Source organism: Mus musculus, chromosome 11, assembly GCF_000001635.26.
Source record: "Mus musculus strain C57BL/6J chromosome 11, GRCm38.p6 C57BL/6J".
Classification (NCBI taxonomy): domain Eukaryota; kingdom Metazoa; phylum Chordata; class Mammalia; order Rodentia; family Muridae; genus Mus; species Mus musculus.
In genome coordinates this window covers 11,628,385-11,644,627 of record NC_000077.6, presented here as the reverse complement: position 1 = coordinate 11,644,627, position 16,243 = coordinate 11,628,385, and the positions used below count along the sequence as shown (strand labels likewise).

The 16,243-nt window shown below is 39.7% G+C and overlaps 1 long non-coding RNA gene across 1 annotated transcript in view; it reads left to right on the top strand.

The window, feature by feature from the left end:
• Positions 1 to 2,425, top strand: part of Gm11999 (predicted gene 11999) — a 43,433-nt gene extending 41,008 nt beyond the window's left edge. Inside the window, exon 4 of the long non-coding RNA NR_166812.1 lies at positions 1,926 to 2,425. This is a non-coding gene — a long non-coding RNA (predicted gene 11999). The remainder of the gene's footprint in view (positions 1 to 1,925) is intronic.
• Positions 2,426 to 16,243: the final 13,818 nt, after the last annotated feature.

Sequence of the window (16,243 nt, the reverse complement as noted above, 5' to 3'; positions counted from 1 at the left end):
TGTGCAAGCCCAAGGTGAGGTAGGCTTTGGGTACATACTGGACAGTGGAGGTGCAGCTACCATATTGTAACTGTACATGTACAGTATGAGGTGCACACATCCACTCAGCTCTAGGTGCCATGCAATACAACTTGGGATAACACAAGGTCTTAGTGCTCACTGGCCTCCAGAGCCTCAAGCACCAAGCAGCAGAGGGTGAGCAGTCCTGTACCTAGAGGTGAGGCATGTTTTGGGTATACATGGTTTGGGAAATTCCAGGTGTCATGTGACATTTAGGGTTTCAAACTTTCTCAATAGTGAGCAAGCTGGGGATCCAAACAGTAGAGTACATTCAAGATCAGGATCAAGTTGTGTCTTTGCATTTCTATTGCTGTGATAATATACTAAGACCAGAAGCAACTTAGGAAGGAGTTTATTTCATCTTATACTTCTACATCATGGATCATCATGGAAGGAAGTCAGGTCAGGAACTCAAGGCAGGACTCGAGTCAGTTACTAAAGCAGAGTTCATGGATGGAGACCGCGTAATGGCTTGTTCCTGAGCTTCCTTACAGGCCGATCTTATGTCGGTGCTTTCTTCCATTGTGTTTTATCCTTTTCAGGAGAATACTCAAACAACAACAACAACAACAACAACAACAACAACAACAAAAACCAAATAAACTAGGACAAATTATAAGAGAGGATAGGGCTCCAGAACTCAGAATTCTATCTGCACACAAAGATGGGCTTAATTTGACTGATTTTTCTCCTATTGTATGGTATTATATGGTAAAGCACACCAGTTTTCTCCTATTCTTGTGCAAACTAATGTAAAGGACAGCTCCAAGAGTGGGGGAAAACACAGCATTCCACTGAGGGAAAAGCTTGTACCAAGTTGCACTAAAAAAAGGTGACTTTTATAAACAAACAAACAAACAAACAAACAGATATTTAACCAATAAATGAACTCAAGACATACAAGCCCCAATGCAGAAGCAGAAGTAAAGTGAAAAAAAAAAAAGCGCAACGTATCTCATCCAAAATGCACTGCCCCGCAGTAAGAGCAAACAACGCAAACTGAAGTGACGCTGGAGACACAAGTCTCTTCTTAGTCAAATAATAAAGCTTAGAAGAAAGCTTATGTGGATGATAATAGGCTGGATTTTTTTCTTTTATTCTTGAAAGATAAAATAGAGAAACTGGATCTCTAGTCAAGGTCATTGATAAATATTAAAGCAAAACAAATAGCTAAAACTTTCTTATGAACAGGGATGGAAACTCTTAATTGAAATATTAGTCAACTAAACACAGCACAGGGCATAGTGCAAAATTTGATTCACTCCGGGGAGCCGTGTTTTGCTTAACATTGGGACATTAACCACTATGATTTGCCACATTTTCAGATTAAAGAGAAACATTACTACTGTAGCTTTAATTTTTTCACAGCCTACTTTTAATGATGGTCCTTAAATGCTTTAATCTTCCTTCTAGTCCACCACTCACAAGAGGTAGTAGAAAAGAGAGGATATGGGGGAAGTAGACCTGTTTAGAAAGGATTCTTTGGAGCAAATACCATCTGCATTGTCAGGAAATTAGCAGTTCAGTTTACTGATCAGGAGTGGCAGCTTGATCCACTCGCAAACACTTCATGAATATACTAGCAGTCCAGTTCAGTTTGGGATAGCAAACTTGAATCAGCAGCAGCAGTGGTGGCATGACCTAGCAGATTTAGCCAGGCCTCAGCTGAATCGGCATAGGTCAGCAGAAGGGATATGGATCACTGGGAATGCCAGGAGTTCTCAGCTCTGCCTCTCTCAGAGAAGCAAAGATCAGCAAAGACAAGAGACCAACAAGCATTGTACAACTAGCTCTACAGTCAAGCCCCTCTCGAACTCTACTGAGTCCTATTTATATTCCCTCCAAACATCATTTGTCCTCCACAGGTCTTGCCTCAGCATCTGAGTTAGTCTCAGCTGACATCATTCTGCCAATTAGCTGGAGTCCAAGGAAGACAAGAAGCCACCAGCATACCACCAGAAGTTTTTGGTTCATCTCTCTGTAGAGTCCTGACAAATGGAGCTCAACTATGCAATGTGGACCAATACATGCATCTCCATAGGGAAGAATCCTTTATCATGTGTCCTTTCACATGCTTGCATTAGGAGAAAATCCTTTAACCTTGTGTCTGCTTCAGTGAAACTTTCCTTCACATGCCTGCTTTAGTAAAATATTCTTTCACTTGTGTCTGCTTCAGGAAAATACTCTTTCACATGTTTGCCCCAGCAAAACTCCATCTGACACATCTGACTTTCCAAAGAACCCTTAAGTGTCCACTGTACTTTATTTTTTTTTAATTGAAAGAAAATTGTGATAAAGTTTAATATCTGTTCAAGGGAACAAGTTTTCAGAATCCTTTTTATTTTTATAGATGTATCCAAAATACAAAAAAGAATAAAAGAAAAAAAATCCAGCCTTTATCAGCCCTCACTCTGGTTGAGTTAACGCACAGAAATTAACTAAAATCTCTGAACAAAGCTCATGAATATACCTTGAGATCCTGTGTGGAGAGTTAATGTAGGTAGAGCTCTTTGTTGAGCTGGTAGTTAGAGGAAGCAGAAAATGTTAAGAAAGAATCTTTACTCACTTTTCATCTTATAATAAAAGCTTCATTTGTGCCCTTTAATTTGATATGGAGTTGCCAAGTTGGGACACAGAGAAGTACCCAAAAAGGAGATGGTATGCAGAAATGATGGGAGATGGCTTATATCAATCAAGAAAATATCAAAGATAATAGGAGTCAGGTTCTTATGGAGAAAGATGAGGTGCAGAGGTGCTAGTAATATAAGCAGAGAACAGAGTAAATAAACCTATAATTCTGGTAATAGTGTGGATGTACATTACTCGTGTACTATGTGGATGTAAAATACTCATGCAAATGAGTATATATACAGATATGTCCCAGTTCTATCCCCAGGAAGGCATAGAAAAATCAAGTCTCAGTGTCCAGCAGCATACGGAGCCTCATTTCTTGGATGTGGAACATCTTTCCCAATGGAAAGGAAATCATGCTCTTTGAAGGAATTGGTAATCTGGGGCTTGGTCAAAGAAAACATGACATGAGCTTGGAAAATGTGTTGCATCAAAAAACAATGAAGTTGATAACTTTGGATATATTTAATGACACAAAAGATCCTGAGCATCAGAATAGATGAGAATAGCAAACCACAATCCACTGAATTACACAGAAAATCATGAGTTTATATATCCACAACAGGAATAAGAAATTGATAACATAACTTTGCCCACTCTTGGAATGTTTATAAAATTCCAAAGTAACTACTCATAAAAAGCTTGTTTATCATAATAATAAAAAATTAAAAGGTAATAGTAAAGTTTAGTAATAGAGAAGTCTAGTACAACCCAATTGATATCAACATCTCTAGTAATAGATGAAATCAAATTAAATTCTACCTGATGAGGATTTACCAAGGCCATAGAAAAAGAAGTTGAGAGAAACTGCCAGGCGCTGAGGATTTCTCTGAAATGTTCTCCTAGGCTTGTGTGTTTATATATTGAACACTTTGTCCTCATTTAGAGATGTTATTTTGGAAGGTTGTAGAAACCTTGAAGGAAGTTAGTCACTGGGAGGAGGAAGGCCTGGAGGTTTGAGCCTGTCTCCACTTCCTGCCCATTCTCTGCTCCTTGATGTGGGTGCAGTGTGAACAGCCACCTCACATTCCTGATGCCAAGCCATCTTTGATATGGTGGATAGTATGCCCTCAAACTGTCCTTAAGGTGTTTATTATAAATTATTTTTTCATGATGCTATCGGGGAAAGAAGCAAGGTGTGGTTTGAATGTGGATTGCCCTTCCCACCCATACAGACTCATGCATTTGAGAACTTGGTCCCTAGCTCATGCTACTGTGTCTGAAGGCTATGGAGACTTTAGGATTAGAGGCTTGTTGAAGGGAATGAATCACTGGGTATGGATCTTGATGTCTGATAACCTAATTCTATTTCTGTGTTTCCTGGCAGTGGACAAAAGATGCTCAGATGCATCAAGGTTTTGCTGCCGTGCCTTCACTTCCATGGTGGACTGAATCCAATTGAACTCTAAAATTAAAGTCTTCCTGCCTTAAGTGGGTTTTTGCCACATATTTGGTCATTACAACAACAGAAAGCTAACAAAAGTAACAGGCAAACCCAAATTGTGAGAAATTTGTTAGATTGTTCATCCATAGTCTTTAAACATGTCTAGGGCTCAAAAATAAAGAAAATATTGAATGGTTTTTATATAGGAAATGATAGAACAAAAATTCTACTACAAAATATGTGTGATCTCTTTGCTATAAGCAATATTTTTGTGTTTGTCCATTCCGTCCTATTTAAATAGGATTGCATGATTAAAATTCATTCATATTAATTTTTAGTTTTGGTGGGCTTATGTTTGGGTGTAGTATATTCTAATTTATGATTGATAGGACATTATGTTGACAATATAAAGTCAAATTATTCAATGGCAAGTAGACTAAAATGCCTTGGAAATATTTCTGTAAATTTATTACACTTTCAAAAGATAATTACTGTAAAAAAAAAGTGTGGATGTTTCAGCCAAGTGTGCTTAATTGAATTATATACCCAAGGTAGAATATTTCCATAGGAAATTGGTTTGTTTAGCTTAGGGTTATACAGGTTCAAAGCAAAGGCAGCACTACTGCCATGGCTATGGTAATAAATTCCTATGTAAGCACCACATGGTAGGAGCACATATGAGAGAAAGAGATTATGTCCTGAAGTCAGGAAACAATAGAGACTACATATATGTACACTGTCACTACATCCCAACAAGACCCATCTCCGAAAGATAGTACTGTCCCTCACATTGCTACACCAGGGATTAGTCAATCCTTTGAGGGACTCAGTCAAGCAATAGCAAGGACTAATTTGAAAAATTTCTTGTGGATTAGTATGTCTGGAACATAAGGTCCATGAATAACTGCCTCCTAGGAAGTCTGGCCTAACCAGGAACACAGGTGAGACTTCTGCCCCAATACCTAAACCATCAGGGACCCCAACAAGGCCCAACAGGTGTCAGATCAATCTTGCTATGCCTAAACCCCACCAACCTTCCATTCTGCACTTCCACCTGAACCCATGACACATCCATATATCTGCCCTGGACCCCAAAGCCAGCCTATCTAACAGGAGGTCTGTTCTAACCAAGGGCACAGGAGGCCTGCCCTACACAGAGACAGCACTGCCTGCCTCCCAGAAGGCCTGCTCTAACACAGGTCACACAGTTCTTCTGCTTCCAAGGAGCTATGCTCCAGACCAAGACACCGAGGCTAGTTAACACCAGAGATAACCAGATGGTAAAAGGCAGCAAAAGAACATAATCAACAGAAGCCAATGTAACTAGGTATCATCAGAACCCAGTTCTTCTACCACAGCCTTAGTTACCCTAACACACCTGAAGACCTAAAATCCCATCTTATGAAGACAAGAGGCTTTTAAGGAGGATATAAATAACCCTCTTAAAGAAATACAAGAGAACACAGGCTAACAGGTAGAAGCCCTTAAAGAAGAAACTAATAAATTCCTTAAAGAAGTACAGGAAATTCCAATCAAACAGGTGAAGGGAGTGAGCAAAACAGTCCAGGACTTAAAAATCAAAATGCAAGGGCATCCACTTTCATAAAATAAACTTTACTAAAGCTCAAAACCACACCGATCCTTCAACACCACACTCACCAGTGTGCAGGTCATCAAAACAGAAACTAAACAGAAGACATGATGAAAATAACAGAAATTAGGAACCAAATGGATTTAACTGATATATACATAACATTCACCCCAAAACGAAAGAATATCCATGCTTCTTAGCATTTCATGGAACCTTCTCCAAAATTGACTACACAATACAATACTCAACAGATATAAGAAGATTGAAATAATCCCATGCATTCTCTGATTTCCATGGACTAAGGCTGGATTTAAATAACAAAACCAACAGAAAGCCCACATACTCATAGAAACTGAACAACTCCCTACTCAATGATGACTTGGCCAGAGAAGAAATAAAGAAAGAAATTAAAGACCTTCTAGAATCAATGAAAATGAAGGCACAGCCTTCACAAATGTATGGGGCACAATGAAAGCAGTCTTAAGAGGACAGTTCATAGCACCAAGTGCCTTCATAAAGAAACTGGAGAGATTCTATACTAGCAACTTACCAGCACACCTGAAAGCTCTAGAATGAAAAAAAGCAAACACACTCAAGAGGAGTAGATGGCAGGAAATAGCCAAACTCAGGGCTGAAATCAACCAATTAGAAAAAAGGGAACAATACAAATAATCGACAAAAACTAGAGTTAGTCTTTTGAGAAAATCAACAAGAGCTGGTTCTTTGAGAAAATAAACAAGATAACCCCTTAGCCAAACTAACTAAAGGGCTGAAGGACACAGAGACAGTATTCCAACAAAAAGAGAAATGAAAGGGAAAGATAACAACAGAAACTGAGGAAATTAAAAAAGAACAGCAACAACAAAACCTCAGATCCTACTACAAAAAGTCTATACTCAACAAAACTGGAAAATTTAGGTGAAATGATGATTTTCTATACACATATCAAGATTAAAATCAAGATGAGGCAAACTGTCCAAACAGTTCCTTAACCTCTAAAGAAATAGAAAAAGTCATTAAAAACTTCCTATCCCCCACCCCAAAAAAGCCAAGGGCCAGATGGTTCTAGTGCAAAATTCTATCAGACCTTCGAAGAAGAGTTAATACCAATACTCCTCAAACTATTCCACAAAACAGAAACAGAGGGAACACTATCTAATTCATTCTATGAAGCTACAGTTACTTTGATACCTAAACCACACAAAGACCCAACAAAGAAAGAGAACTTCAGACCAATTTCACTTATGAAGATCTATGTAAAAAAATAAAACTCAACAAAATTCTCACAAACCGAACTCAAGAATACATCAAAAGCATCATTTACCACAATCAAGTAGGCTTCACCCCAGGCATGCAGGGATGGATCAATATATGAAAATCCATCAATGTAATCCACTATAGAAACAAACTCAAAGAAAAAAAAATCACATGATCATCTCTTTAGATGCTGAAAAGCCTTTGACAGAATACAACACCCCTTTATGCTAAAAGTTTTGAAAAGATCATAAATTCATGACACATACCTAAACATTATAAAAGTAATTCTCAGCAAACCAACAGGCAGCATCAAATTAAATGGGGAGAAACTTGTAGCAATTCCACTAAAATCCGGGACAAGTCAAGGCTGCCCACTCTTTCCCTAATCTATTCAATACAGTACTCAGAAGTTCTAGCTAGAGTGATTAAACAACAAAAGGAGATCAAGGGTATACAAATTGGAAAGGAAGAAGTCAAGGTGAAGTGGAAACTTCTAGTTTCTTTGGAAAGTTAGTTATGTCAAATGATGTTTTGCTGGGGCACACAGGTGAAAGGATGTGTTGTTAAATCAGACATGTGAAAGGACCCTTAATGAAGGTGTATAAATATGACCCCACCCACAGTGAGAGATGAACACTGAGCATTGATTTGGTTTGCTCTGTCTTGCTATTCTTCGATTTGCTGTCACTTAGAGAAGCTCACCCAAGAACTGCTTGTGAGGTTCCTGAGGCAGTATGCTGTTTTCATGGTCTTACCTCAGGCCTGTTATCAAGCCTAAAGGTTCTTTCAGGATGAGAATAGCTGCTGGTTTGTGCCTTGTTTTGTCTACCAAAAAGATTGGTCTGTAGATGCCAGTTCATATATGTTGTCTGCTTACCATAAGGACTGGCTTGTAACTGCCAGTTCATGTGTGCTCTCTGCCTACCTAGAGGACTGGTCTCTGGCTGCAGAGCCATATTGAGCATTTGCTATGGGACTGAACTGCTAACAAAGAAGACCATGCTCACCCCAAAAGAACTATTGCTGAGCAGGTCCACGTCCCCCACACCCTAATAACTTTTCTTTTCCATTATCTCTGGTGGGTGAATGTAATTGTAAGCTGCCCGTGGCCTACATGAACAGGGAACTCCTTAAAGGCAGGCTGGGGCTGAAAAAGAGACTAGATGGCCAGAAAAGAATGAGGCCGAGACAAATTTTTCTCTGATCAAGACCCCAAAGTTTACTAAGAGTCTGTGCTTATAAAGAGGGGAGGCCCATCCCCCGCCAATCCATTCTTGGTGCCTGGAGCCAGCCCAAAGACAAAGAAGCAGCGCAAAGTGGATTGTCTCAAAGGTGTCTCAGCAGGCAGCAGGATCTCGGAGAAGAGCAGTGGCAGTTGACACATCAAAAGAAGCCAAGTTGGAAAGCTGCACCACAGGTCGCCCCATCTCAGTGGCGACGTGGTCTGCACTAGCCCACTTCAGGCTGGGGGAGGCTACAGGTGGAGGGCTAGAGGATAAGTTGAACCCTAATTAAAAGTAGGCTGTAAACTATTTATGCCTGCAGCAAGGTATCACTATTGTGGATATACACAGGCAAACCCAAAAATTCTAAACATAATAAAAGCAATTTCTTTGATACCTAAACCACACAAAGACCCAACAACTCCTACAGCTGATAAACAACTTCAGCAAAGTGGCTGGATATAAAATCAACTAAAAAAAAATCAGTACCCTTCCTTTATACAAATGATAAACTGGTTGAGAAAGAAATTAGGCAAACAACACCCATCACAATAGCCACAAATAACATAAAATATCTTGGTGTAACTCTAACGATGCAAGTGAAAGATCCATATGGCAAGAACTTCAAGTCCATGAAGAAAGAAATCAAAGACCTCAGAAGATGGAAAGATCTCCAACACTCATGGATCAGTAGGATTAACATTGTGAAAATGACCACCATACCAAAATCAATCTGCAGATTCAATGCAATCCCCATCAAAATCCCAACACAATTTTTTTATAGATCTTGAAAGAGCAATTCTCAACTTCACATGGAAAAACAAAAAACCCAGGATAGCAAAAACAATTCTCAAAAATAAAAGACCGTCTGTGGGAATCACCATCCCTGATCTCAAGCTGTACTATAGAGCAATAGTGACAAAAAAACGCATGGTATTGGTACAGAGACAGGCAGGTAGGTCAATGGAATAGAATTGAAGACCCAGAAATAAACCCACACACCTATGGTCACTTGATCTTTCACAAAGAAGCCAAAATCATACAGTGAAAAAAGAAAGCATCTTCAACAAATGGTGCAGATCTAACTGGCAGTCTGCATGTAGAAGGATGCAAATTGATACATATTTATCAACCTGCACAAAGCTCATGTCCAAGTGGGTCAAGAACCTCAACAGAAAACCAGATATACTGAATCTAATAGAAGAGAAAGTGGGAAATAGCTTTGAAAGCATTGGTGCTGGGGAAAATTTCCTGAACAGAACTCCAACAGCTCAGGCTCTAAGAACAACAATTGATAAATGGGACCTCATGAAACTGAAAAACTTCTGTAAGGCAAAGAACACAGCCAATAGAACAAAATGAAAACCCGCAGATTGGGAAAATATTTCCACTAACCCTACATCAAATAGAGGGCTAATATCCAAAATATATAAAGAACCCAAGAAGTTAGACTCCAAAAAACCAAATAACCCAATTACAAAATGGGGTACAGAGCTAAACAGAGAATTCTCAACAGAGGAATCTTGAATGTCTAAGAAGCGCTCAAAGAAAGAAATGTTCAATATCCTTAGTCATCAGGGGAATGCAAATCAAAATGACCCTGAGATTCCACCTTACACCAATCATTATCTCTAAGATCAAAAACTCACAGGATACCACATGCTGGTGAAGATGTGGAGAAAGAGGGACACTCTTCCATTATTGGTGGGATTGCAAACTGGTAAGACCATTCTGGAAACCAATCTCGTTCTTTCTTAGAAAATTGCAAATAGTTCTACCTAAAGACTCAGCTATACGCTCCTGGGCATATACCCAAAAGATGCCCCATCATACCACAAAAACACAGGCTCCACTATGTTCATAGCAGCCTTATGAACATAGTAGAACTTATGAGCAGCCAGAAACTGGAAGCAACCTGATGTCGCTCAACTGAAGAATGGATTCAGAAAATGTGGCTCATTCACACAATGAAATACTATTCAGCTATTAAAAATGAGGACATCATGGATTTTGCAGGCAAATGGATAGAAATACAAAATATCATTCTGATTGAGATTACCCAAAACCAAAAGAACATGCATGGTATGTACTTACTGATAAGTGGATATTAGCCAAAAAGTGTAGAATACCTGTGATACAACTTACAGACCATAAGAAGTTTAAGAGGCTCCCAATGGAGGAGCTAGAGAAAGTACCCAAGGAGCTAAAGGGATCTGCAACCCTGTAGGTGCGACAACATTATGAACTAACTAGTACCCCGGAGCTCTTGACTCTAGCTGCATATGTATCAAAGGATGGCCTAGTCGGCCATCACTGGAAAGAGAGGCCCATTGGACACACAAACTTTATATGCCCCAGAACAGGGGAACGCCAGGGCCAAAAAGGGGGAGTGGGCGGGTAGGGGAGTGGGGGTGGGTGGGTATGGGGGACTTTTGGTATAGCATTGGAAATGTAAATGAGCTAAATACCTAATAAAAAATGGAAAGAAAAAAAAAAGAAGTTTAAGAGGAAGGAAGGCCCAAGTGAGAACGCTTCAAACCCACTTAAAAGGGGAAGGAAATAATCAATGGATGCAGAGGGAGGGTGGGACCTGAGTGGGAGAGGGACTGTGGAGGAAAAAGGGGGTCAGGATCAGGTATGGGGGGGGGTCAGGAGAGAAGCCCAGAGGGCCAGGAGAATGAGTAGAAATATGCAGCTGCTGGGGGGAGGGGGCATAAGATAGGGGGAACCTCTAGAATGTCCCAGAGATCTGAGATGTGAGAAGCTGCCAGGACTCAACAGGATGACCTTAGACAAAATGCCTAACAGTGGGGAGATGTAATCTGAAGAGACATCTGTCTCCAGTAAACAAGGCCCCGAGTGAAGGGATGGGGTCACCAATCTACCTTCAAATTTTTTTAATTAGGTATTTTCCTCCTTTACATTTTCAATGCTATCCCAAAAGTCCCCCATACCCACCGCCCCCCCATCCCCTACCCATCCACTCCCCCTTTTTGGCCCTGGGGTTCCCCTGTACTGGGGCATATAAAGTTTGCAAGTCCAATGGGCCTCTCTTTGCAGTGATGGCCGACTAGGCCATCTTTTGATACAAATGCAGCTAGAGAAAAGAGCTCCAGAGTACTGGTTAGTTCATATTGTTGTTCCACCTATAGGGTTGCAGTTTCCTTTAGTTCCTTGGGTGTTTTCTCTAGCTCCTCCATTGGGGGCCCTGTGATCCATTCAATAGCTGACTGTGAGCATCCACTTCTATGTTTGCTAGGCCCCGGCATAGTCTCACAAGAGAGAGCTATATCTGGGTCCTTACAGCAAAATCTTGCTAGTGTATGCAATGGTGTCAGCGTTTGGAAGCTGATCATGGGATGAATCCCTGCATATGGCAATCACTAGATGGTCCATCCTTTCGTCACAGCTCCAAATTTTGTCTCTGTAAATCCTTCCATAGGTGTTTTGTTTCCATTTCTAAGAAGGGGCAAAGTGTCCACACTTTGGTCTTCGTTCTTCTTGAATTTTATGCGTTTAGCAAATTGTATCTTATATCTTGGGTATCCTAAGTTTCTGGGCTAATATCCACTTATCAGTGAGTACATATTGTGCGAGTTCCTTTCTGATTGGATTACCTCACTCAGGATGATGCCCTCCAGGTCCATCCATTTGCCTAGGAATTTCATGAATTCATTTTTTTTAATAGCTGAGTAGTACTCCATTGTGTAAATGTACCACATTTTCTGTATCCATTCCTCTGTTGAGGGGCATCTGGGTTCTTTCCAGCTTCTGGCTATTATAAATAAGGCTGCTATGAACATAGTGGAGCCTGTGTCCTTCTTACCGGTTGGGACATCTTCTGGATATATGCCCAGGAGAGGTATTGCGGGATCCTCCGGTAGTACTATGTCCAATTTTCTGAGGAACTGCCAGACTGATTTCCAGAGTGGTTGTACAAGCTTGCAATCCCACCAACAATGGAGGAGTGTTCCTCTTTCTCCACATCCTCGACAGCATCTGCTGTCATCTGAATTTTTGATCTTAGCCATTCTGACTGGAGTGAAGTGGAATCTCAGGGTTGTTTTGATTTTCATTTCCCTGATGATTAAGGATGTTGAACATTTTTTCAGGTGCTTCTCAGCCATTCGGTATTCCTCAGGTGAGAATTCTTTGTTCAGCTCTGAGCCCCATTTTTTAATGGGGTTATTTGATTTTATGGAGTCCAACTTCTTGAGTTCTTTATATATATTCTATATTAGTCCCCTATTGGATTTGGGATAGGTAAAGATCCTTTCCAAATCTGTTGGTGGCCTTTTTGTCTTATTGATGGTGTCTTTTGCCTTGCAGAAGCTTTGCAATTTTATGAGGTCCCATTTATCGATTCTCAATCTTACAGCACAAGCCATTGCTGTTCTATTCAGGAATTTTCCCCTGTACCCATATCTTCGAGGCTTTTCCCTACTTTCTCCTCTATAAGTTTCAGTGTCTCTGTTTTTTTTTTTTCCACTGTCAAAAAGGCCTTTTATTAATAAAACATCTATGCTAAACTAATAAATATTCTGTAGATCTCTGAGATTTTGAAGACGATCTACAATATATCTGTGCTTGTTTCTTTTTTCTTTTTTTTTTTCCATTGTTTTATTAGGTATTTAGCTCATTTACATTTCCAATGCTATACCAAAAGTCCCCCATACCCACCCACCCCCACTCCCCTACCCACCCACTCCCCCTTTTTGGCCCTGGCATTCCCCTGTACTGGGGCATATAAAGTTTGCAAGTCCAATGGGCCTCTCTTTCCAGTGATGGCCGACTAGGCCATCTTTTGATACATATGCAGCTAGAGTCAAGAGCTCCCGGGTACTGGTTAGTTCATAATGTTGTTCCACCTATAGGGTTGCAGATCCCTTTAGCTCCTTGGCTACTTTCTCTAGCTCCTCCATTGAGAGCCCTGTGATCCATCCATTAGCTGACTGTGAGCATCCACTTCTGTGTTTGCTAGGCCCCGTGTCTCTGGTTTTATGTGGAGTTCCTTAATCCACTTAGATTTGACCTTAGTACAAGGAGATAGGAATGGATCAATTCGCATTTTTCTACATGATAACTGCCAGTTTTGCCAGCACCATTTGTTGAAAATGCTGTCTTTTTTCCACTGGATGGTTTTAGCTCCCTTGTCAAAGATCAAGTGACCATATGTGTGTGGGTTCATCTCTGGGTCTTCAATTTTGTTCCATTGGTCTACTTGTCTGTCACTATACCAATACCATGCAGTTTTTATCACAATTGCTCTGTAGTACAGCTTTAGGTCCGGCATGGTGATTCCACCAGAAGTTCTTTTATCCTTGAGAAACGTTTTTGCTATCCTAGGTTTTTTGTTATTCCAGATGAATCTGCTGATTGCCCTTTCTAATTCATTGAAGAATTGAGTTGGAATTTTGATGGGGATTGCATTGAATCTGTAGATTGCTTGGCAAGATAGCCATTTTTACAATGATGATCCTGCCAATCCATGAGCATGGGAGATCTTTCCATCTTCTGAGATCTTCTTTAATTTCTTTCTTCAGAGACTTGAAGTTCTGTATGATTTATCTGTATGATAAATACAGATCTTTCACTTTCTTAGTTAGAGTCATGCCAAGGTATTTTATATTATTTGTGACTATTGAGAGAGGTGTTTCCTAATTTCTTTCTCAGCCTGTTTATTCTTTGTGTAGAGAAAGGACATTGACTTGTTTGAGTTAATTTTATATCCAGCTACTTCACTGAAGCTGTTTATCAGGTTTAGGAGTTCTCTAGTGGAATTTTTAGGGTCAGTTATATATACTATCATATCATCTGCAAAAAGTGATATTTTGACTTCTTCCTTTCCAATTTGTATCCCCTTGATCTCCTTTTGTTGTCGAATTGCTCTGGCTAGGACTTCAAGTACAATGTTGAATAGGTAGGGAGAGAGTGGACAGCCTTGTCTAGTCCCTGATTTTAGTGGGATTGCTTCCAGCTTCTCACCATTTACTTTGATGTTGGCTACTGGTTTGCTGTAGATTGCTTTTATCATGTTTAGGTATGCGCCTTGAATTCCTGATCTTTCCAAGACTTTTATCATGAATGGGTGTTGGATTTTGTCAAATGTTTCTAAGCATCTAACAAGATGATCATGTGGTTTTTGTCTTTGAGTTTGTTTATATACTGGATTACATTGATGGATTTCCGTATATTGAACCATCCCTGCATCCCTGGGATGAAACCTACTTGGTCAGAATGGATGATTGTTTTGATGTGTTCTTGGATTCGGTTAGCAAGAACTTTATTGAGGATTTTTGCATCGATATTCATAAGGGAAATTGGTCTGAAGTTCTGTATCTTTGTTGGGTCTTTTTGTGGTTTATGTATCAGAGTAATTGTGGCTTCATAGAATGAGTTGGGTAGAGTACCTTCTGTTTCTATTTTGTGGAATAATTTGTGAAGAACTGGAATTGTATCTTCTTTGAAGGTCTGATAGAACTCTGCACTAAACCCGTCTGGTCCTGGGCTGTTTTTGCCTGGGAGACTATTAATGACTGCTTCTATTTCTTTAGGGGATATAGGACTGTTGAGATCATTAACCTCATCTTGATTTAGCTTTGGTACCTGGTATCTGTCTAGAAACTTGTCCATTTCATCCACGTTTTCCAGTTTTGTTGAGTATAGCCTTTTGTAGAAGGATCTGATGGTGTTTTGGATTTCTTCAGGATCTGTTGTTATGTCTCCCTTTTCATTTCTGATTTTGTTAATTAGGATGCTGTCCCTGTGTCCTCTAGTGAGTCTGGCTAAGGGTTTATCTATCTTGTTGATTTTCTCAAAGATTCAGCTCCTCGATTGGTTGATTCTTTGAATAGTTCTTCTTCTTTCCACTTGGTTGATTTCACCCCTGAGTTTGATTATTTCCTGCCTTCTACTCCTCTTGGGTGAATTTGCTTCCTTTTGTTCTAGACCTTTTAGGTGTGTTGTCAAGCTGCTAATGTGTGCTCTCTCTAGTTTCTTTTTGGAGGCACTCAGAGCTATGAGTTTTCCTCTTAGGAATGCTTTCATTGTGTCCCATAAGTTTGGGTATGTTGTGGCTTTATTTTCATTAAACTCCAAAAAGTCCTTAATTTCTTTCTTTATTCCTTCCTTGACCAAGTTATCATTGAGTAGAGTGTTGTTAAGTTTCCACTTGAATGTTGGCTTTCTATTATTTATTTTGTTATTGAAGATCAGCCTTAGTCCATGGTGATCTGATAGGATGCATGGGACAATTTCAATATTTTTGTATATGTTGAGGCTTGTTTTGTGACCAATTATGTGGTCAATTTTGGAGAATGTACCATGGGGTGCTGAGAAGAAGTTATATCCTTTTGTTTTAGGATAAAATGTTCTGTAGATATCTGTTAAGTCCATTTGTTTCATCACTTCAGTTAGTTTCACTGTGTCCCTGTTTAATTTCTGTTTCCATAATCTGTCCATTGGTGAAAGTGGTGTGTTGAAGTCTCCCACTAGTATTTTGTGAGTGCAATGTGTGCTTTGAGCTTTACTAAAGTTTCTTTAATGAATGTGGCTGCCCTTGTATTTGGAGCATATATATTCAGAATTGAGAGTTCCTCTTGGAGGATTTTGCCTTTGATGAGTATGTAGTGCCCCTCCTTGGTTTTTTTTATTATTATTATTTTGGGTTGGAAGTCGATTTTGTTAGATATTAGAATGGCTAGTCCAGCTTATTTCTTCACACCATTTGCTTGGAAAATTGTTTTCCAGCCTTTCATTCTGAGGTAGTGTCTATCTTTTTCTCTGAGATGTGTTTCCTGTAAGCAGCAAAATGTTGGGTCTTGTTTGTGTAGCCAGTTTGTTAGTCTATGTCTTTTTATTGGGGAGTTGAGTCCATTGATATTAAGAGATATTAAGGAAAAGTAATTGTTGCTTCCTGTTATTTTTGTTGTTAAAGTTGGCATTCTGTCCTTGTGGCTGTCTTCTTTTAGGTTTGTTGAGAGATTACCTTCTTGTTTTTTCTAGGGCGTGGTTCCTGTCCTTGTATTGGTTTTTTTCTGTTATTATCCTTTGAAGGGCTGGATTTGTGGAGAGATAATGGGTGAATTTGGTTTTGTT